Source organism: Onychostruthus taczanowskii, unplaced genomic scaffold (assembly GCF_017590055.1).
Source record: "Onychostruthus taczanowskii isolate IOZ18803 unplaced genomic scaffold, ASM1759005v1 scaffold165, whole genome shotgun sequence".
NCBI classification, from domain to species: domain Eukaryota; kingdom Metazoa; phylum Chordata; class Aves; order Passeriformes; family Passeridae; genus Onychostruthus; species Onychostruthus taczanowskii.
In genome coordinates this window covers 76,871-98,428 of record NW_024498851.1, presented here as the reverse complement: position 1 = coordinate 98,428, position 21,558 = coordinate 76,871, and the positions used below count along the sequence as shown (strand labels likewise).

General features: G+C 48.3%; 1 protein-coding gene across 2 annotated transcripts in view; it reads left to right on the top strand.

Moving 5' to 3' along the window:
- Positions 1 to 252: 252 nt before the first annotated feature.
- The window catches only part of CAMKK1 (calcium/calmodulin dependent protein kinase kinase 1), a 90,929-nt gene continuing 69,623 nt past the window's right edge, over positions 253 to 21,558 (top strand). Inside the window, exon 1 of one of the 2 annotated variants that reach the window (XM_041399566.1) lies at positions 253 to 287. The gene's annotated coding sequence lies outside the window, so the exon portion shown is untranslated. Of the gene's footprint in view, positions 288 to 628; positions 973 to 21,558 lie in introns of those variants that run through there. The other variant, XM_041399567.1, reaches the window with a different exon arrangement.

The window sequence follows — 21,558 nt, the reverse complement described above, 5'->3', positions numbered from 1 at the left end:
ACCCAAAAGCCCGCACCCCATATGTTCTTCTGGCTGGACACCACACGCCACCGAAAAAAAAAAAAAAGGCGTTTTGGTTTGTTTGTTTTTGTTTTTTTTTTTTTTTTTTTGTTTGTTTTTTGGTTTTTTTTTTCTTTTTGCCCCAAATCCCAGAGACTCTTCGCTGCCCGCCCCCCCCCATATCCCTCACGGCCACACGCGCGCGCGCCCCGGGAGGCGCGGCCGCCCCCAGCCAATGGGCGGCGCGGGAGCGGGCGAGCGGGACCCGGCGGGAGCGCCGAGCGCAGGTGAGCGGCCCCGGCCACGGGGCGACCCCCGCGAACCGAGCCCCCCGCGCTGCGAGCCCCTCGGCAGCCGGCCACGAGTGCCGCGCTGGGGGGACAGCCCGCGGGCAGCGTCGCGGCGGCGGTGGAGGGCACGCGGGTGGGGTCCGGTGGTCGGCGCGGGTGGACACGGGCGGCCGCCGCATCCCCCGAGCTGCGGGAGCCGCCGCCGCGGCGCGGCCGGGGATGCGCCCGGCAGCTGCAGCCCCGGAGGTGATGGTTTTACCGAGCTCAAAAATAAATGGGAAAAAATAAAATCCTTCCGAAAGCTGGGGTTTGAGCAGTTCGAGCAGTGCCAGCCGTCTCTCGCCCTTTTCTCGAGGGGGCAGAGAAGGAGGTAAGAAGTGCGGTGAGCTCCGTGCAGGTTTGTCACGGCTTCCTAACGCTCCTTGCTGCCCTTGGGATCAGCCTGGGCTCCTCAGCGTTTGGGTTTTCTCGTGGTGGGTGCCGTGGGCTGAGCTGTCCTGCCCCGGCCGTGTCTCGGAGCACACACCTGGCAGCCAGGCCGGCGTGAGGGGGGCTTGTCTTCCTCTCTGCTTGTCTTGGCTCTGAGGGACGGTAACTGCAGCTCCCGATGGCCTGTGTGCTGTGAACAAGGAGAACTGCTGATCCTGCAATGATACCACTTTCTTCAGCTGCTCTGATGAAGGTAAAATTACCGTTCTGTTGTAGGTGTAACTTAATGGAGAGGGTTTTGTTTACTAGGAAGCTGTTCTTTTCTGCTTACAGTAGTCTGCAATTCCACATTAATCTTCCCATCATGTGTTAACTTCCTCCCTGTGAGGCATCTCTGGCAGCTTCAGTTTGTTCTGGAGTTTGACACGGGATGGCTTTGAAGTGTTGCTTTCGAAAGTGGATAAGGCGAGCAGAGAGCCGCTATCTCGAAGTTGCTTGAAGAGAAGATCCAAAGCCAGTGTGCTGGGGCTGTGCTGCAGCATGTCCTGTGCATGGTTTGCTGTGTGAGCCCTGTGCTTGGCCTGGGGTGTCTGCTGTGAATGGGATTAAACTCCAGGCAGAGCAATAAATTTGTTTTCCTGGGCTTGCTCCCTTGACTTTTGCCTGGAGAAAGTCAGATCTTAGCAACCAGGAGCATAAGCACCAGGCTCTTCTCATTCCAGCAAGGAGTTCAGGCATGCCATGGGTTGATATGGTCTGGAGGCTGGGCTTTAAGTCACAGTGCCAGTCCGCTGGGTCCCAACAGATTTCTTTCCTTCAGGGAAGCTATGTTCACTGGTGTGAAGTTCCTTCTGTCTGGAGCTGTCTCCAGCTATTTCTCCAAGAGTTGTGCGTTGGAGTGGGGTATGTGTGAGTGCTGCCGGGACAGCTCCTGGCTCAGAGGAGGTGGGCAGAGGTGCCCATCCAGGTGCTTCTGGAGTGAAGCTGCCAGGGGACCTCCCCTGTCCTGGCACTGTCTCAGAGCAGTGAGTTTCCCCTTCACTTTACACGGCCAGAAGGTGCTGTACTTCTGCCATGGCTTTCAAACCTGTGCTGTGCTGCTCTCTGCTCTCTAATTAATGTGTTCATTAAACCCTAAATATCTTTGCATGATACAATTAATTGTCCTTGCACTAGCTAGACTTTCAAGGCCCAGCTTTTCTTTTGCTGAGAAAGGGTTGTGGGATTTCCCTTCCCCTCCTGGGCTCTTGTGGGGTGGCTGCAGGAGGGATGTGCTCAGCCTGCAGCAGAGGGGATGTCTGGAAGGATGGTGTCACAGTGCTCTCTTTGCTGGAGCAAGAAGCACTATTTAGGCAGTGGTCACGACAAAAATTTCTGTGTTTTAGACCTTGGCTGGGTGTGAAGAGGTGGCACTGTGCTGTGTCACTGTGCTTCAGCCAAGGCTCTGCTTGCAGAGTGGAGCATCTCTTTTTGCTGATATTTCTTTCCTGAAGTTACTGAAGGATGTTTTAACCCTGTATTTGTACCACTGATGAACTATGGAAAGAACAGTTCTGTCTGAAAGCCAAATCTTCTCTTCAATGTCAATGCTGACCTTAGAAGAGCCTTTATAGGGTCGTTGCTACCTAGGGACAGGGAAAGGAGAAATTTCTTGTGTAAGAGGCTTCAGGAAAAGGCTGAGGTTGCTGGATGGCTTCTAGCAGGTTTACTTTGGTTTCCAGAGGAGGTATCTGCCTGGCTGAAGGGCAGAGAGGATAAATCCAGGCACACCAAGCTAGTGGAGAAGGGCTGTGTGTTGGTGAAGAGCTCAGTGTGAGGATTTTGTCAGTGCTGGAGCTGTGGAAGGCAGTTTGGTAGGATGTGAAATCAATATATGCAATTAGTCTGCCTTGGGGAGATGCCTGAAGAGAGGATACCCTTTGGTGCCCTAAAGCACAGGTGGATGGGTCTGTTCAGCTGCTCAAAGCCCTGACAAATGCTGGGTGTAGGGGGAGGCAGGTTCTGCCTGTGTGAGAGATGTCCCTCGGTTCCAGGGCCCTGTGGGATGCTGAGTGAAGCAACACAAGCAGGTGAGTTGGTTTGTGTGGAGTCAGCAGCAGAGCCCAGCTCTGGGCAGCATCAGCCCATAGCAGGAGCTCTCCTGAGTGGGAAGAAGGATGGTGAGGCAGGATTTTTGGGTGGGTTTTTATCTCTAACTTGGGGTGGGGGAAGACTTCTCCTGCACAGCCTCTGGCAGATGCTTTATGCTTTCTGCTATTCAGCCCTGCCACTGCTGCAGCTGAGCCATCCCTTTGCTGAGAAAGAGCAAGGAAGCAAGTTACCCCTTCATCTTTGGGATGGAAGCAAGGCCTGAGCTGTCAGCCTACAAGCCAAGTACAGAGTTGGTATGAGATAAAATGTTCTTGGCTAGCGTCTTGAACTGTAGCAAAGCAGACCACTCTGAGGACAACCACATATTCAGTAACCCTTGTGAAAATTCTTCCTCTTATGTCTTTGTCCTCTGATTTTCAGTATTTATTTCCTATTTTTTTTTTTTTTTTAGTGAGGGGCATGGGATGTCACTTGCTTTAAGAAGCAAACATCCAGCGTGGAGGAAGGTGACCCAGTCACCAAAATTATGTGGTTGAAAAAGGAATGTGTGTGGTTGGCTGTGGAAGTGACTGAAGTGTGCAAAGCAGTTGTTGACACAATGCAGTCATCAAGGCAGGTCTGAAGGTTGGTTAGGGATATTTGTGATGGATAAAGTGTCAGGTACAGCTGGTAAGTGGATAATACAAAAAAATGCCACGTGGTCAAGCATGTTGTTTTAATTAAGTCAGTGGTTAAGCTTAACATGGCTGGAGAAAAGTGTCTGAAGCCTTCTAAAGAGAACAGATCTTAAGAACTGATAAACTGGAGAAGGATACTCATGTGAAAGATGGTGTAGTGGGAAGGAGCCACAGTGATTTTCATCCATGAGTGGGAGGGTGGCTGTTGATTTGTGGTGGTGGCAGCAGAGGTGTGAGTACATGTGTTCCAGCCCTTCAGAAACAGGGGCGGTTCTCAGGCTTGTGTATTTGGCCACAGGTGGTGACTTTATGGATTGAATCCTTAATCACAAAACCAGATTTTATAGACTGTGTCATTGATGCTGAGGTGCAGTCAAGGACTGCAGAACTTGCAGTTCTAACTTGCTTAGAAATTTGCAGTCTGGATTTGTTGGTTGCTTCTACTGGTTTACATTTTTAGAAAGATTTTCATGTTTCATTGCACTCTTCAGTTATATTATGTATTTTATATATTCATTCCTATTTTATATATTAGATATTCACTTTATTTTATAGTTTTGGCACAAGTGATATGGATATAAACAGAGGGAGAAGTACAAATGTCTTATGTCTTACAAGTGCCTGGCACTGGAGAAATTGTCAAGTCCCTGACACTGCAGAAGTTTTGTTGTTTTCAGGTGCTGGTGTCCCTGGATGGGGAAGTTCTCCTGAAAGCCCAAATCCTTCTGAGGACACAGCTTCTCTGTGGGCTGAGGCTGGCAGCTGAAAGGCAGGGCTGTCCCGTGGCAGCTGGGAGCTTCATATCCCACAAAGCTGCTGGTTTAGGGAGTGAACCTGGCCAAGTATAAACCCTTGTGTTTTATTTCTTGATGGCACTCAGTGCGTGAGCTGAGTCATGCTTTGTGCATAAGGTGTGGTTTGTTGAGGACTTGTTTCTTTTGGGTTGCTGCCCTGGTTACTTTTGGGTGAGTACAGCTGAAATAGTTGCAGTTCTTTTTGCTAGAATCTCTGTGGGATTAATTTAGGCTGCTTGTGTCTGGGGTGATTTCGGTGTTTCTGCAGAGTGGTGGCTGTGAAATGTTGTGATGAATTCTTCAGTACTGTTCAGAGAATTGGTGGTGAAGTTGTTAGCTATTTAACAGTGGCTGCTCTAATTATTCTGGTGTGAGTGTAAACAGCAAGGCTGTGATGTGCTGGAGCAGCACTTGAATATGTGTCTTTCTGAGATGCAGACATGCTTCTCCTTTCTCCTGTTCCTGGGCTGTAGTCTCTGTGTCTGCCTTCGACAAGCAGAAAAGCCATGCAAGTCCAGTTTTCTTTTCTGCTGGTCCTGGGTGCCCAGTGGCAACTGCTTCCCTGAGGGCAGTGGAGCCAAATTCTTGGCCTCACTTTTTTTACTGCCTTCTGCAATTCCCTGTCTCCAGTGGTTTGCACTCACTCACAGCAGTGTAAGTGAGGACTGTCCTTTTTAGAGCTGGGGTGTTGATGGGAGTCCTTGCTGCAGAGCAGAGGCTCCTGTATTGAGCACAGAGCTCTGTGCTGAGGTGGAAGAGAGCAGATCCCTGAAGCCTGCAGTTCCTGTGCAACATCCCATGAATATTTTTGGGGTGTGCTGATTGTTTTTCTCAGCCAAGTGACACTGTGATTTCGTGACCTTGTGAGGAGAGAGCATTGAGTGCTGGGGAAACCCAGGCTAAATAACTCTTTCTGAGGATGTGTTAGTGTTGTATTTGTGACTGTTTGGGATGGAGGTGAGTGTGAATCAGTGGTCCCAAGGGATGTGAGATCATCCTACCCTGCTGACCTGGACTGTGGTGCCTGTGTGGCAGTTCAGTGCTGTGCTGGAGCCCTGCTCCCAGTCAGGTGCTGCTGCTGTCCTCCTGCTGCTCCTCAGCTGTGCCTCTGCTGCAGAGATTGGTCACAATTCTGTCTTGCAGTCTTGTGAGTGCAGCAGAGCCCAGACCACCCACTCCATAGTTTGTCTTTGTTTTGCTTTGCTTCTGCAGGGTGTATTTATTAACTCCAAGACTATTTTGCTGTCATGAGACTCTGTCGTGGGTGCCTGTCTCTTCTTCCATCTCCCACTCCCAGCATTAGTTCAGATTTCCATTCTACAGAACAGAAGTGAATCCTAAACCCCCAAAAGAGGTGCTGAGGATGGATTTGCTGTATACAAATAACATGGGCACAGCCCTCTGAAGCCCAGAGTTGGAGGCTGTCACATCTACAGTAGATAAAGCTGAAAGAATTTGGCAGCAGTAGTAAAAAAAGAGCCAGCACAGCTTTGCAGAGTAGTGTGTGTGTGTGTGTACCTACCTGAGGCTGGCTCTAATTATCACAGCTTCCCTGCTGTCCTGATGTTGAATCCAGCCCTGTCAAAGTTACTCTCAACTACCTCCTGCCTTTGTGCTTACTTACCATGGTACTGGCAGCATGCAGGCTTTTCTCCTGCCCCTGCACCTCCTCATGTGCTGGATGCTGCTGGTGGCCTTTGTCTGCTCTGCTGCTCTAATGTGGTCTCTCAGAGGGAATTTGGGATGCTCAAAGGGACCCCTGCCTAGCAGAGGGGGTGTAGCTGTTGCTTCATGCTGGGTATCTGCTACCAGACCCTCCCTCTCCCTCATTCCATCCCTGCCCATGGAATCTTGACCGTTTGTGGCAAGGAGCTGAAAGATGTGTGAGCTGCCTCCTCATTAGGAGCCTGGCAAGGATGTGATGTGAGCATGAACCACAGCTCCACTGGCGAAGGAGGCATCCTTCCTGCAGTGTGTGAGCAGTGACTGATGGTAGCATGAAATAAAAAGGATGAATTTGCCTCTCAGTGAGTTGAGTGCTGCCTTGGAGAAGTGTATTCTGTTGCTTCAGAGCTTCCTCCCTGTCTTTTCTCAGTGCTTACAGGTCAGTGTGGAAAACTGAGAGGGAAGGAGAGAGAACTGGGTTTGGATACTGGTATAAAAGTGGTAGCCCTAGGCCAAAGAAATCAAGGTAATTGAAAGGCAGGAGGACCTGGGGCAGTGTTCCTATGACAAATTATTACAGTACACATGTGGAAGCCAACCACTTAAATCAGTCAAGTCTTAATTTTGACACTTCCTAACACCTGATTTTGGAAATGCTGTCTGGGTAGTGCTGTTCTGGGATATTATTTGTGCTGGAACCAAGGGTTTGGGTCTGCTTGCTAATGGTGTGCCTACTTCAAGTGGCAGTATGAGGACAGGAAAGTCATCTGCTGACCTCTCAGTGATGAGGTGCTTTGATGCTGAAATCTGGGTTGACCTTTCTGTGGCTGTCAGGCAGCTTGACTGACAAAGGTTAATGCTATCTGAGGCTAGCAGGCAGAGTGAAAAACAGACCTGAGATGAGTCTTTGAGCCCTTCTGTGTCAGCACCTCATCCCCAGGCTGAAAGATGGGGCTGGAAAAGTGAAAGATGTCCAAGTGTAGGTTGTTAGGCCAGTCCTTGCTGAGTGCAGGGGGAACAGGAATGTGTCCCCTCAGGGCTGGGGTATGGGGTGTGAGCAGGGTGGGATTTGTTAGAACAGAACAAGGTCCTCGGGCTCAGCTTGTCCTGTGGTAGTCGTGGGCATGAATTTCAGTGTTCTCAGCTGTGTTATTGATGTGCACTCCCAGGTTAGAGAGATCAGCCTTCTCTTCCAGGGTGCTGTGTCCTTTCTCATGCAGTTTGATGTGAGCACTGCTTGTAATTTGCCTTGAAGAATGGTGAAAAGGCATGCTTTATTCATAGCAATTGCTGGGAGTCCATTCCTTAATGCCAGATAGATTGATTTAAGACTGAATGCAGAATGGAACTGGTATTTTTGGTTAATTTTCAGAATTTGCTGTTTCCAAGGAGCTGAAAAGTGTCTGTACTCCACCTGAATGCCACTGGATCAGTCTTCCATGCAGAATGATTATCAGAGATTTAAGAGGACAATATGAGCTTGTCCCACCTGTGGGAACTGATTCTTCTGTGGCACATCCTCTCATCCACCAAAGGAATGAAAGAGCAAATCCAGTACAGCTGTCCTTGTGCTCATCCAAACATCTGCCTGCTTGCCTCATTGCTTATTGTGTTAAGAGCACAAACTTCACAGCAGGGACAGCATTTTCTCTGTGCAGCATCAGGCCCAGGTGATAACGCTGTCTGAAGTGCCACAGATCTGAGTCAAAAAATGGCACTGCCATTTGCTCTGGGGGTGCACAGAGCATTCTGTGTTACCTAAAGAGATGTCTTCTGTTTGACTCCAAAAGCAGCATGTTGCTGGGCTGCCTTTGGTTCAGTGCCTGCCCAGAATTCCAGGGGAAGCCCCCTCCCCTCATCCCTAGGGAGGTCCCTGGCTCTCCCTGCTCTCCCTTGTTTGCTCCATGCCCGGGTGCACCAGCCTGCTGCTGATGCCACGGCTGCAGGGCCAAGGTATTTTTGAGGTTTTGCTGTGAGCTGGATAAAACCACCTGGATTCATTGAGGATGCTTTGTGGTTACTGCAAAGTGCTGAGAGTCTCATTCCACTAAGGCCTTGCGGAGGAAATGAAACCCAGAGTCTTTAATATTCCATGCTCTTTAGGTATGAATAAATTTTTCCTTGCCCTGAAACCTTCTCCTGCTGTGAAATCCATTCCAATCTCTTTGTCTAAGACAATCAATCTCCTTCCTTTCCTCTCTCCTCCCATGCCCCAGCTTTTATTAACCTAGAAATGTGCTGACATTTCACCATCAAACTGGTTAGGGAGCTCTGCAGAGTATTTTTGCAATTTGTCAGTGTAGCTGCCTGCAAAAGAAGGGGAAGATGGCTCAGAGTTGCTCATCTCCTGGGGAATTTGGTTTTCCTAGCTGATGGCTTTCTGCAAAAGTGGCTGACAGCCCTGTCCATGTCCTGGTCTATCTGTTCCCCTCAAAAGGAAGGGCATCATTGTGTTTCAATACATTTATTTTGGCAGTGTTCCCTCCTGTAGCAATCCCTGTCCCACCATGCAGGTGTCCTGACTGCAGCCTCTCTGGAGCTGTCCCTTCCACTGTCATCCCCTGTGGATCACTCAGTGCCTCTGCAGTTGTTGTTCTGCTCTCTTGGCAAGAAGCCTGTGCCTCGCACTGAGCCCCTTCCTGCTGCATGCCCAGGAGGCTGAGCTGTCCCAAAAGGAGTTGTTTAGTTCTGCAGGAAGCTGGGTTGGTGGCAGGTGTGGCTCCTGAGGGGCCTGAGAGAAGCCACTGTGCTTTCCTGGAGCAGGTACAGGTGGCTGCACTCTTTGGGATGGACTGAGCTGAAGCTTGTTTGGACCTGACAGCTGATACCTTGAAGCAAAGTCATCCCAACCACTCCTTATTTGCTGACATTGAGAAACACCATTTCCAGCAGCAGCTTGGCTATTCCAAAGTCCTTGACCTCCTCTGAACCTCTCTGTGGCACTGGCATCTCCCGGGCTGAGCAGTACTGGTAGTTGGGAAGTTTGAGCCAAACACAATCAGCTCTCCTGATGTTTTCCAGCCTAGCAGTGCCTGGCTCTTGCTGCCCTGCACAGCCCCATCCCCTCACTGGAGAGATTCACCAGAGCCACAGGATTTGGGGGGATCTGCTGAGCAGATCCTGGAGGCAGGCAGGAAGCCAAGAGCTGGAGCACAGGCTGCTGAGCTGGAGAGGGTGGGAAAGCCTGTCCAGAAGGGACTCTGAAGGTCCCCTGAGGTCACTGTGAAGTCTGAACAGCACAGCATCACAGTTGGGAACTAACCTGCAAAACCTGGAGCCTTAAAGGATGCGACAGGGAAAGGAATAAAACACCCCTCTGATGTGCCCCTGGGCTCTGTGGCCTTGGGAACCCACATCCTCCTTGCCTTGCTCCAGTGTACACCTGGGAACACTGCTGGATGGCACTGGCACCAGCTGAAGCTGGTCAAGGACCAAGAGAACCAGCAAGCTCTCAGAAGCAAAGCAGTTCCTTCACTTTGGAAGCTGCAATGGGAACACCTCCTAGGCACTGGGGAGGGTGGTGCTGATGCTGATGAAAGCAGATTCCTGCATTAATACCAGATGGAATGCAGCTGCTCCTTCGTGTGAGAGGCTGGAAGCCTTTGGGTTCCCCACACCTCTCACAGGTGCTGGGAAGCAGCTGCTCCTTCCATGGTGCCAGGCAGGTCCCACATCCAGCTCTGCAGTGTGTCAAACCAAACATGCTCTGCTGATTGGGCTGGGCAGAGTCTCCTGTCAAGTTATTTGTTCTGGCTACAATTTTGTCTGCTTTGGAAACTTGTCATTTTCTAGCCTTTGGAGACCACCTCCCAGAAAGCATAGGAATTGTAAGTATTTAGGCACATAATAATGATGAAATTAAAATCTTTAATTTTATTTTTCTTGTTTGAGTGTAATTCCTTTGATTTAAAGGGTGGTAGTAGCTAATTGGATTCTGGGCCAGACGTGCACAGGCAGCCAGGGGGGAGGGACTGCAAATGAGTCTAGCCAGGAAATTGCACATTTAAATATAGTTCTTGGTGGGGTCAGCAAAACACCCAAGGGACAAATTAAGAGCAAAATTTCTACTGTAGTGTGTTCATTTAGCTGCAGGCATAATCTTAAGGAAAACAAGGAAGCTTGGGAGTGAGCGGAGCAAATTTCAGGGTAGATGTCCCTTCTGTAGTGTATTTGTGTTCTGCTGCAGGTCTCATAGGCAAGTGCATCCTTCTCCTGGCTGTAGGCTGTCTGGTACATTGGCTGATCCCAAGAAGAAACCACTGAAGGGATTTTTGTGTTTGTGGGTGTTAGTGGCTTCACTGGAGGATGGAAATCTGTAATTCACATAATGCTGTGGGGCTGCTGCTGCTGTTACCAGCTTTGGCACAGATCACCTGGATCACACTGTGGGAGGGAGATGGGACCAGCCACCACCTCACTGCATTCCTTGGGTTAATGGGGGACAGCTTTCCCTGGGAGGCTGCTGCCTTCTGGGATGGGGCATCCCCTCCCATGGCTACTGACCTGTGTCTCTGAACTGGCATTCAGGAATGTGAATGGAGTCTGGCATGAGATGGATTCAGCCTGAAAAAAAATTAAAAAAATAAAAAGAATTCAGGGAACAGAAGCACTGGGATTGTCCCTTTGGAAATCTGCAGCCTTGTGTTTTTCCTGTTGGGACCTGTGACCCTTTCACAGATGGACAAGGTCATTGTCCCTGCTGGGGACATGTGTGAGGAGTAAGCAGCCAAAGCCCAGGATGCAGGACATGGAGCACATCTGGAGTAAGCCCTGTCTGAGAGGCAGTACTGCTCTCAAGTTTGACTAACAACATTAATTTTCCAGCCCTGCTTATTTCTTGATTCAGGCATAGCTCAGACCACGTGCACCTACTCCCTGGTGGCACTTGGGAACAGTCTGAGTTAGTCCTTGGCAGTTGTAATTTCCCTTGAAGGCTACGTTAAAGAAATGTTGCTGATGATGGGAGATGAAGAAGAGGAGCTTGTTTTATGTTTCCCAGGACCTCAGACCCAGCTCTTGGTGCTTCCCCTTTCATTTTGACTGTGTCCCTAGGGGAAGGCCACGTGTTCAGGAAGGGAGGCAGAGCTTGTTGGGAATGAAGCTTGATCCCTCATCCTTCCCCTCTCTGGAGAGCTGCAGAGCTGTTCACTCTAGCTGAATAAGATTTCATAAAAGCTGGGGATCATCCCACCTCTCCTGCAGTGGTATCCACTGGAGGGAGAGCTGCCTGACAGGTCTGCAGGTGTGACCAATTGCATGGTGCATCACTTGTTTTGTATATTCTAATTAAATTGTTATTAATTATTTTCTTTCTACATCCTACTAAACTGTTTTTATCTCAACTCACAAATTTTACATTTTTTTTCCTCCTTAGTTCTTTCTCCCATTCCTGGAGAGGGATCTGTGAGCAAGCAGCTGTGTGGTGTTTACCTGCCTGCCAAGTTAAACTACAACATTTAAGCTCTATTTTTAAAGCCTTCTTTGATTCCAAGCTCTTTGAGGCAAAGACTGCCTTTCTTAAAGCGTTAAGCACAGTGGGGCAGTGAGCTCTCTATTAATTGATGCTGTTGCCAGGTTATTGAAAAGTTGTAATAATGTGGCCAAATTTTCAAGTGTGGTCTAGGCTTTCTGCCTGGATGTCAGAAAGGGAAAGCTAATTATGGTATGAACCAAGGAGAACAGGCTGGCTGGAAGGAAATGTCATTAAGGTTCTCCTCAGGTGCCAGGTCAGCCCATGTCAAATCACAGCTGCCTCAACCTCTAAATTTCTTCCTTCATCCCTTAAATTACTACCAAGCAATTTCTTGCAAGTGTAACCACCTTTTATAACAAGAGAATGAAAACTGGCTGTTTTCTTTAAATGCATACAATAGAGGTTTGTATTTGTGGGCTGGGGTTGCAGAAGCAAACTGAAGAGGTTATTTTCTAACCTGGCCCTGTAGCACTGTACAGAGTGCCTGTGCTGGCTTCCTGCTGGCCCTGGGCTGTGCTCATGGGGGTGTGTGGTTTATCCTCTCTGATACCCTGTGCAATTGCTGTTGGGGATGCCTGAACTGCCTTGTTTGTCTGGCAGGTGTGGCACAAATTGTGCTTCCTGAGCAGTGCTTGTCATGCTGCAGAGCTCAATTGCCTACAGTGCTGTGGAGACTGAGAGAACAGCTTCAGATGGGTTGTAGACAAATTCAGAGATGTTCTGTCAGGGCTCCCTGAGTGACTGCTTGAAGCCAGGAGGTGTTGTCAGGAGGCCAAACTCTAAACTTTTCCTCATTAGCATGACTATTTTTAAGCTCTCAGTTTCTGCAGCAGTACTCTTCCCAACATCCACTGCTGGCCACTGTTAGAGACAGAAATCAGGGCAGGGTGGATTCATGGCTTGACTCAGTGTGGCTTTTCCTATAAATGATCTGCTGGCTTGTATTCTAGAAGCTCTTGAGCTATATCTCAAACTTGGTGCTGGTTCAGGAAGGAACAGCAGTCACAATTCCATGATGCACGTGTGGAAAACTTTCATCTCTTGCAGCTCCCTCTCAGCATGGAAGGTCTTGGTGTCAGCTAGAGCTGGGTAGGACTAGAACCATGTAAATCGGAGCTTTCTGTAAAAAAAAAATAATTTATTTAATCTGTTTTCCTTCTGAAATGAGATCCTGTGTGAAGTTCAAGCTGTGCATCCTTGTCTGTCAGTCCTGTCTCTCACTCTGCAATCCATCAGCTTCTGGAGCCTAAGAGAGCTTAGAACCTTTCACTGCACTGGCTCACTTGGCTCACTCACATCATGCCACATGGCCAAGCCATTGCTACACTGATGGAGCTGGTGTCACTTTTCATCTTCTAGGATGGTCCACTTTGGACTGCCATCCTGAGCCTTTCTGAGACTGTTTTCCCCTTTAAAATTTCACCTGGGAGCTTCCATAGGACACAGAATTTGTAGTTCTCTCTTTAATACTTCATTGTTCTCCTGCAGTGTTGAGCCCTCTTGCCCAGAGGGAGGAAGATGCTATGGTTTGAGGTCAGGGTGAGCTGAAGAGTGTCAGGTTAAACACAAATTTATCTCCATGTCTCAGATCACAAACCATTAAAGGAGTTGGTGGGATGTTTGCATGTGGGTAAGGAGTGGGCAAATGCAGTCTAGCTTGAGTGCTGGCTAATAAAGAGTCTAGTACAGAAAGTAAAATTCTCAGAGGAGATTTAATAACTGGGGAGAATAATTGTAAACTACTTCAGAATATTAACCAAAGGCTGAATGCGTCCAATTAGCTTAATGAAGCTGGGTGGTTGGGTTCTTTTTTAATCAAACAGATGGGCAAAACATTATGCACAAAAAAATGAGATCTGAATACAATGAACACATTTAATTAACAAATAAAAGAGAAAGGGTTTGTTTTTCAACTTGAGAAGTGAAAGCTTGTACTGCACCAAATACTCAAAAAAGAGCCTTACATGTCATGGTGTCTTGAAAATCTCAGATACTTACAATTTTTATTTGCAACAACTTGAGTGTTTGAGATGGGGGATCAGCCTGGGGCTGGCTGCACCTGCAGGCAGATGAGTGGGTGTGGAGGCAGCAATGCATCACCAAACCCACAGTGCTGCTGGTGTGGGCTGTCCCCAAGGCAGGCTTATAGTGGAAGCAGGGGATCCCCCAGCCAGGGAATAATGTACTCTGACTCTGTGATTCAGAAGGCTGAACAATTGCTTTTTTAAAACTATACTATATTATACTAATACTATATTATAACTACACTAAGGACATACTTTACTATACTATACTGTACTATACTATACTATACTATACTATACTATACTATACTATACTATATTATACTATACTATACTAAAGAAAAACCCCTGACTGACACAGCCAGGACACAGCTTTGACCCAACTGGCCAAGGAAACAAAACAATCCCCAGCAGAATCAAACTGACAAATCACTTTGGGTAAACAATCTCCATAACACATTTCACATGTGCAAAACAACAGGAGCAGTGAATAGGGATAAGAATTGTTTTCTCTTCTTCTCTCTGTGCTTCTCACTGCCTTCCCAGGAAAAATCCTGGGAGAGAGAATTATGTCTCTCTCTGTTCCGGGAATGTGAATGTCACACAGGCTCAGCAGCACTAACTTAAACTCTGCTCAACCCTCTGCTCCAAAACCTTTTCCCTGCATGTCAGTGATCGCCTCTGTTCTGCAGAAGGAGGAGCCCAGGGTTAATCAGGTGTGAGGTCAGTGTCCTTAGTGTGGTGCTGGCCAGTGTCCTTAGTGTCCTGTGGAGTGTTCCCCTGATGGTCTGTGCTGTGCCCTCGTGTGTGGAGCTGCTGCAGCCACCCACCCGTGCTGCTGCTGCTGGCCCCAGTCACAGAGATCTGTTCCCAGCACTGGTTTCACTGACCTTGCTGCACCATTCCTGCTGGTGCCCAGTACAGACAAACTCCTCTTCTGTCTGTCTGACCAGTTTTACTGGGCCATGGAAACCTGGTGCAAATCAATGCTTTCCCTCTCCAGACAGGAGATTCGTCTCCATGCAAACCTGCAGTGCTTATGTAAGTGTGAAATACAGAGCTGTAATATCAGTCTTGCCAAGGTTGGGAGTGTTTGCTCTTGCCTAATAAGCTGAACAAGCCATTTTGATATTAAGCCTATAATAATAACACCTTGTAGCTGAAGAGTGTGTTTTTCCCCATTGGTGGATTACTCAGCCCTTTTCTTTTGAGGCAGTGTTTAACAAAAGTAGAGACTTTCCCAGACTATGTTTAATTACACACAGCTTGGAGATCTCTTCATTTCAGTGCTCTGCAGTCTCATCTCCAGGGCAGCTGGAAATGGAACTTGTGCTCACTGTCTCCTGCCCAGATGTACCTGTCCAGATGTGCCCAGTGGTGTGGAAATCCCAGAGGGGCTCACATTTGTGGAGATCCACAGGCTCCAGCTGCTTTTGAAGCTGAGCAGGGGCTTGCTCTGAGCAGTGTAGCCCATGCAAGTGGCAGCTCAGCCAACGTGCAACTAAGATTTGGGGTCCTAATTTTTGCTTGCTTCCTTTTTTGGTTGCTAATGTAGCTATGGGAGCATTTTGAGTGCAATGGCCTGGTTATCAACAATCACATACAAAGTTAAGTCTTTAATTTGAAGGCTCCTCATTTCTGCCTTAGGAGTTACCCATGAGCAGATGGTGATATGCTCTGGTTTTGCTTATTCTTGCAGATTATTTGCCAGATAATTTTTCTGACTAATCCTTTGGCCCATAGACTGTTTATAAACCTGGAGTCAGGTTTCGGATAAAAACACTTGTGTTTGCAAATTTTAAAATCTGTTCCTGTGCTGGCTTGCTGGTGTCACTGTGAGCAGGAGGCTGTTCTCTGAGTGACAAATGCCCTCTGCACCATGGGAGAGAGGCAACTCCTAAAGAAGAACCTCTTTCCCAGTGACAGGATGGGAAGAGCAATGTTCATGCCTTGTTTGGGGCTTATTTTATTTTAAAGCATGATATGCTGAAGTCCTAACCCCAGCATCAGTGCTGTCATACATATTGACCTCCCCTGAGGTCACATTGCTGTTTCAGCATGGTAAGAAAGCACTTCTGCTGCCACAGAGTTTGTGTCCTGTGCAGGTGATGCTGCATAAGCTGTGCACAGCAGTTGGGGCATTTGCCTGTACATGGCTGGGCAGGACACTGGTTTCAGCAGTGGTGGGGAAACTGCAGCCACTGGCACAGCTCTCCCTGGAAAGTGCTGAAAGGCTGTGGTGATACTATTATTATTATTATTATTATTATTATTATTATTATTAATTAATTAATGTCTGTGGTGATACTTTATTATTGTTGTTTTTGCTATTGCTATTGTTGTTGTTATTGTTTCCCCCTCATCTCTTACCACCTCTACCTTTTAAAAAAAATCAGTCCCTTGGATGTCTCTGGAGAGCTGGCAGTGGTAACTGCCTGACTGATTTATTCTGGTGTTTTAACATTTACTGGATTTACATAACAGCCAAACAATCTGTTTCAGGAGTTTAATATAAACCCAGCTCTAGTGAGTCACATCCATGTTAGCAGTAATGCAAAGAGAGGCAGCTGGGGGAGTGAGGAGGTGACTTTTTCTGGGTTTCTGCATGAGAATATATTTCAGGAATGGCTGCCTGAAATATCTCTGACACCTCATAGCTGGGTGATGCTGCCAGTTCTCCTCTGCCATCAGGGATTTGTTCTTAAACTTTGAAAGAGCAGTGGGTTCATCACATCAGTGCTTCCATAGCCGCTCCCCCCTGGGTCTGGGGGCTTTTCCAGAGCTCCCCAGGCCCTGCTGTGTGTCCCTGGAACTCCCCAGCCCCCCGTGTGTAAAACACCTTTACATGCATGTGCGTGCTTGGAGGAGGGAGTGTGGCTCCGGGAGCAGCAAGATGAGGCCTGTAGAGATTTGCTGTTTGCTTTTTTGAATTCAAAACCATGTAGCATTTTTTTGTGCCAGACTTTGTAGGCCTGCTCCCCAAGAGGGGCAGATCAGCACAGCAGCAAGTGGGGTACAGATGTGTGCCAGCATTTCCACCTGGGCTCTGCTGACCATGTGCCAGTTCTGGGGACTGAGTTTGAGCTGGCCCTGTGCCCTTGGGCGGTCACAGCAAAATGCTGGAGCTTTTGGGGAATCCCTGCAGGAAGTCCCCCCCAGCCCCTCTAGGGCTCTGGAATTTACCTGGCAGAGCCAGGTGAGCAGGGCTTGTTCCTTGGGGACAGCAGGAGTGACAGCTATCAGGACAATTAACAGCAGGGGTTTCCCAAAGCGTGGTGTGTAACCTCAGGTTCTTTCCAGGCAGTGTAACTTTGGAATTCTCCTACAGTTGTATGAACACAGCAAACCTGCCATGGGCAGCCTGGACCCTCCTGCTCCAGAGGCTCTGTCACCTCTGTACTGGTGGGATTGTGATGTGGTTGAGGAATGTGGGTCTCCAGCCTGAGTTTTCACTTCTGAAAATCCCAAGAAGCAAGACCCAGCTGGGTTTGAGCAGCCTGGTTTGTGCTGCTGCCTGGGTTTGAGGTCGGCTGTTCAGCTAAGCAAGTGCTTCTCTTGCTGCTTATTTGAATTCGTGTCTTCAGAATGGAAAATAAATGCTGGCTGATGAGATCTATTACAGCACTAATTTTAGAGCATGCCAAACAGTAGGAAATTGTTTTCAATCTTCATTCTCATTTCTCCTTTATTTCACCCTTCCATTTGTGAAAATTGCCTTTGTCATTCTTCTAAGTGCCCGGTGATGTCCCGCTCACTGATATCTTCAGGCATTCTCCTTCCAGCCCTGTTTTCTGACATTTCTTTGTTCACCCACTTGACATTGCAGTTAGAAGAGCTCTTTCCAGGGTTCAGGCAGCAGTGTTGGCACGATGCAGGCACTGAGTGCTCAGCCAGCTGGGGTGTGAGATGCCAGCAGAGCCCCCTGCGAGCTGGGGGAGCAGGGGAGGCAGCACCACAGTGGAATTTATTATCTTCGTGTGCCCAGGGCTTTGTAAGTCTTTCCAGCCCCACCCCAGCCTGCTTTCTCGATGAGCAAGAGGGAAAATATGAATTCCCCTCTCTTCTGGTGAAGAGTTTAAGAAGCAGTCGCAAAGCTTCAGTGTTTGTCCTTGGCATTAATGAATACCTGAGCCATTGCTCAAGAGGTTGGAGCAGGCAGCAAGTTAGGAATCAAAATGCTTCATCAGTGCCAGAGGGAACAGTAGTTCACAAAGTCTGGATTTTTAGGACATGATTCCTCTTCATAGACGGAAGGTCTCACTGATTTGAGAAGAGCTTGGATGCCTGGCTGGTGGTCTGCTCTGAAGCCTCCAAGGTGACAGCAGACACCAGTCCCTCCCTTAGCCCTGCTCCTGGCTCGCAGTGCTTAGCAGAGCCTCACTGAGCTCCAGATTAGAGCTGGTGGCACAAGTCCAGTTGTTTCACCCTGTGGACTTTTCAGAGGCTCTCTGGAATACATTTCATGGTTTTGGCAACCACGTGTCCCAGACAGCAGCTGCTGTGACCATCAGCACAGAGACTTGGTGCCTGTCCTGGAGGGCTTTGAAAATCTCTCTCCTGCCCCCGGCTCCCTCACCCCTCCTGCTCCTTCACCCTCCTGTCATCCCTTGGCTGGCAGCTGATAGTGGCTTTATCCCTCAAAAAGAACTGTCTCTTGCCCTTTCTTGTGCTGGAGAGGGGTAAAAAGCTCCCTATTCCTACCAGTTACCATTCCATGCCTGTCCCGGGTGTTGTCCAAGCCCTGCAGCTGCTCAAGGTGTCAGTTCCCCAGGAATTCAGTGGAGAATGTCTTCACAGTCTTTGTGAACATAGCTGAGATTAAACCCTTTACTGAACTAAATGTGGTAACAGCTAATCCCCTGGAGACAGTCACCTGGGCCCTGCACGGTGAAAAGAGGCTTTGCTGCTCTGGTTAACTACCCTGGCAAGAACATTAACTCCTGGTTCTTTTTGGAAATGAAAAGCACCTCTCCAGGAAAGTCAGGGATTAGGTACCACTGGAATATAAAGGTAGGGTTTTTGCACCTTCCTGATAAATTTGTAGCTTACAAATCTGGTCAGCCCTGGTGGGATGGGTGATTTTGGCTGAGTGTCCCTGGGCTGTGGGGGGACTGAGGCCAGTGTGGGGTGTCCCTGGGAGGATGGTGGGGGTGAGCTGCTCTTGGTCCTGACTGCCTGTCCTGGGGTGTCTTCAGGGCTCTGGGGCTCACTATCATAAATTAAGCCCTGTCAAACTGGCCAGCCCTCCACAAAGGGCTGGAGCTCATTTAAACCTTGCTAAGAGCCAAATGACACTAACCTTTTCCAGCCACTTAAGGCAAATGCCAAAGGCTGTGGAGAGCATTCCAGCTTTTTTCACAACCCCAGTTTCTTATTCTGCGGGGAGATCTGCACTAATTTCTTGATTATTACTATTTAACACAACTGTTTGTTTCAAAAGCCCAATGTAGAAACTCTGTCTACATTAAAAGCAAAGCTCCTGTACTTCAGTGAAGGTTTCTTGGGCTGTGTTTTCAAGGTGAGGATTTTATCTTGGTGCTGGTTTCTGTGAGGCTGCATGGACCAGCTGTGCCCTGGCAGGAGTGCAGCCTGAGCAGTGAGCATCACATCTAAACTTGCTGAAGAGAGCTGTAGACCAGCAGCCTGACTGAATGGATTAGAACAAGTGTGTAAACTTTGTCCATAAAATAAGGTAGGACTGAGAAAAGTTTAAATACTTGTATTTAGTTCAGAGTAAATTTGAATGCTCAAGCTACTTCCAAAATTTTGTTACCTTTCAACCTATCTTTCTCCTACAGAATTTTCTATTTTAAGTAAATAGCACAGAGTTAGCTCAGAAGGGAAAAGATACAAGTGTCACTGTTCAAAGTGTGCTTTATTGGTTGGGTATTTATGGGAGACATTCAGGAAATGAGTAAACACTTGAAAGTATATGTATTATTTATTATTGTAGCTGATTAATTACCACTTGAAACCTTTTGGTCGGTGCTGTGGCTCTCTGCAGTGCTTCTGCAGAGTCTAACATGGCATTTGTCCCAGTTAAATGTTTCAGGAGATGCAAGTGCTGCAGTGGATTTCTGGACAGTGGGAGTTTGAGCAGTGGAAGGTGACAGTGTGGCGCTTGGTGCAGGGGAAGTGAGTGAGATGTGGGCCTGGGAGGTGCTTGGTGATGGCTCAGTCTCCAGCCCCAGCAGGAGAACTTGCTGGCCCCAGTTTGTGGAGAAGCAGCAAGGTGGGGTTAACGTGTCTGACTCTGTCTGATAAGTGATGACAGTCAGGAGTTTAAACTTGGCTCCCAAGCACTGGGCTGCCAGCAGGGACTTCTAAAATGCTTCTTCACTGCTTCTACAGCAGTGGTTCCTCCTCCAGGCTGGAATAGAGAAGTGCATAAAAAAACCACATACCTGCCCCAGCCATGGAACAGGTTCTGAATCCCTGGGCTCTCAGGGCACACTCCAGCAGCCTGCTGGCTCCATGTGCTCCTGGAGCCATTGTTAGATGTTACTGTATGTGAGACCATGCACCAAACATCTCTATTCCTGCCCAGGTTCCAGAGCTGTGCCTGGAAATCCTCTTGGATTCATGCAAAGCCTGGTTGTGAGCAAAGCACAGCTCCCATCCAGGAGTGCTTCCTGAAGCAATACATGTCATTAAGCATTTGCTTAGCTTTAACTTAACCATATGAAGTATGTGTTAAGATACTTACTTAGTTATAATCTGCACATCTTGGAAAACAGTATGATAAAATCACAATGGAAGGGGTGGCAGGACTCTCTGCCTTTAGCAAAGCAGATGTCATGCTTAGTTGCAATTGGAGGAATCCCCTCTCCCTTGCTGTCGCTGTTTCCTCTGGCACTGGCCATCCCTGCAGGAATATGCTCATTTAACCCTTCCACAAAAGAAGTTTGCAGAATGCTGCAATCAGAAAAATCCCTTTATCAAATGACTCCTCTTTGGGAGAGGAGTGAGTGGGCCTGGAGAGAAATGGAAGAGTCATAAGAGAGATGCATGAAGATGCTTTTTATGGAATGAATAATTTCTGTTCTGGAGGCGGCAGCGTCGTATTTAATTCTAATTTGGGGATTTTTGGGGAGCGCGTGATCGACGCCCAGTGAGGGGTGCAGGAGGCTGTTTCTCAGCAGGCTGTCATTCCCCTGCTCCATTTACCTGTCAGCTCTCCTGTGGAGATTTCTCACTCTGGGTGTCATTAACCCTTTGCCGCAGCACGTCCCTGCAGCCTCTCCCGGGAGCCAGTGGCACACCAGGGCCCATCCCATCCCATCCCATCCCATCCCAAACTGTGGGAGCCCCTCTGGAGATGTGCTGAGGCTCCTTTCTCCTGGCTGTACCTTTGCTGCCCTGGTGAGCAGGAGCCTTCCTGCCCTAGGTCCATCTGTGGCTGTGCCTGGCCTCCCCAGCCCTGAGCTGGCTGGTGCTCCAGGCTCACTCCAGCTAGGATAATGTGCTTTTCCTTACTTTGCACATGCTCATCCCTGGCTCCCCTCTGTCCCTGACATGGCTTCATCCCCCTGGGAAAGGACTGGCTCTTGCTGTGCCTGGGTTGGAGCCCTGCACAGCATCGTGCCCAGACTCTGCTGGATCAGGAAAGGTGTTGCTGGCACTGGGGCTCTGCTTTCTTCCATACTGCTAGACCTTATAGAAAGGGCCATTAAGAGTTTTGTTTTGCTGCAGTATAAACTTCAGCCAACTCCTTCCTCTTGTCCTGTCCCCTTAATGAAGAGTGTGTGTGTTAAATGCTGTGAGCCTGAGCAGAGTTTCATTGCAAAGTAAACAGCAGAGTGGGACTTAGGCAGGTCTTTTGTTACTGCTTTACAGGGTTTATGTTAATAACAGCTGCAGAGATTGAACCCAATCCCTCACAAGCTTTCCAAGAGTCTGATTAATCTGTTTAACAATGGATCTGGGTTTTTGTTTTGATCTTTTCCATGGGAGTTAAATTTTTGTCCCTTTCAGAGTGGCTTTGGATCATGTAAGCTCAGCAGTATTGTTTTCCTACTGGCTTCAGGTTTATCTCTATATATGATGTTTAAGGGCTTACAAGATGCACCCATCACCACGGCACCAAGATGCTTCCTATGCCAAAAACACTTGATA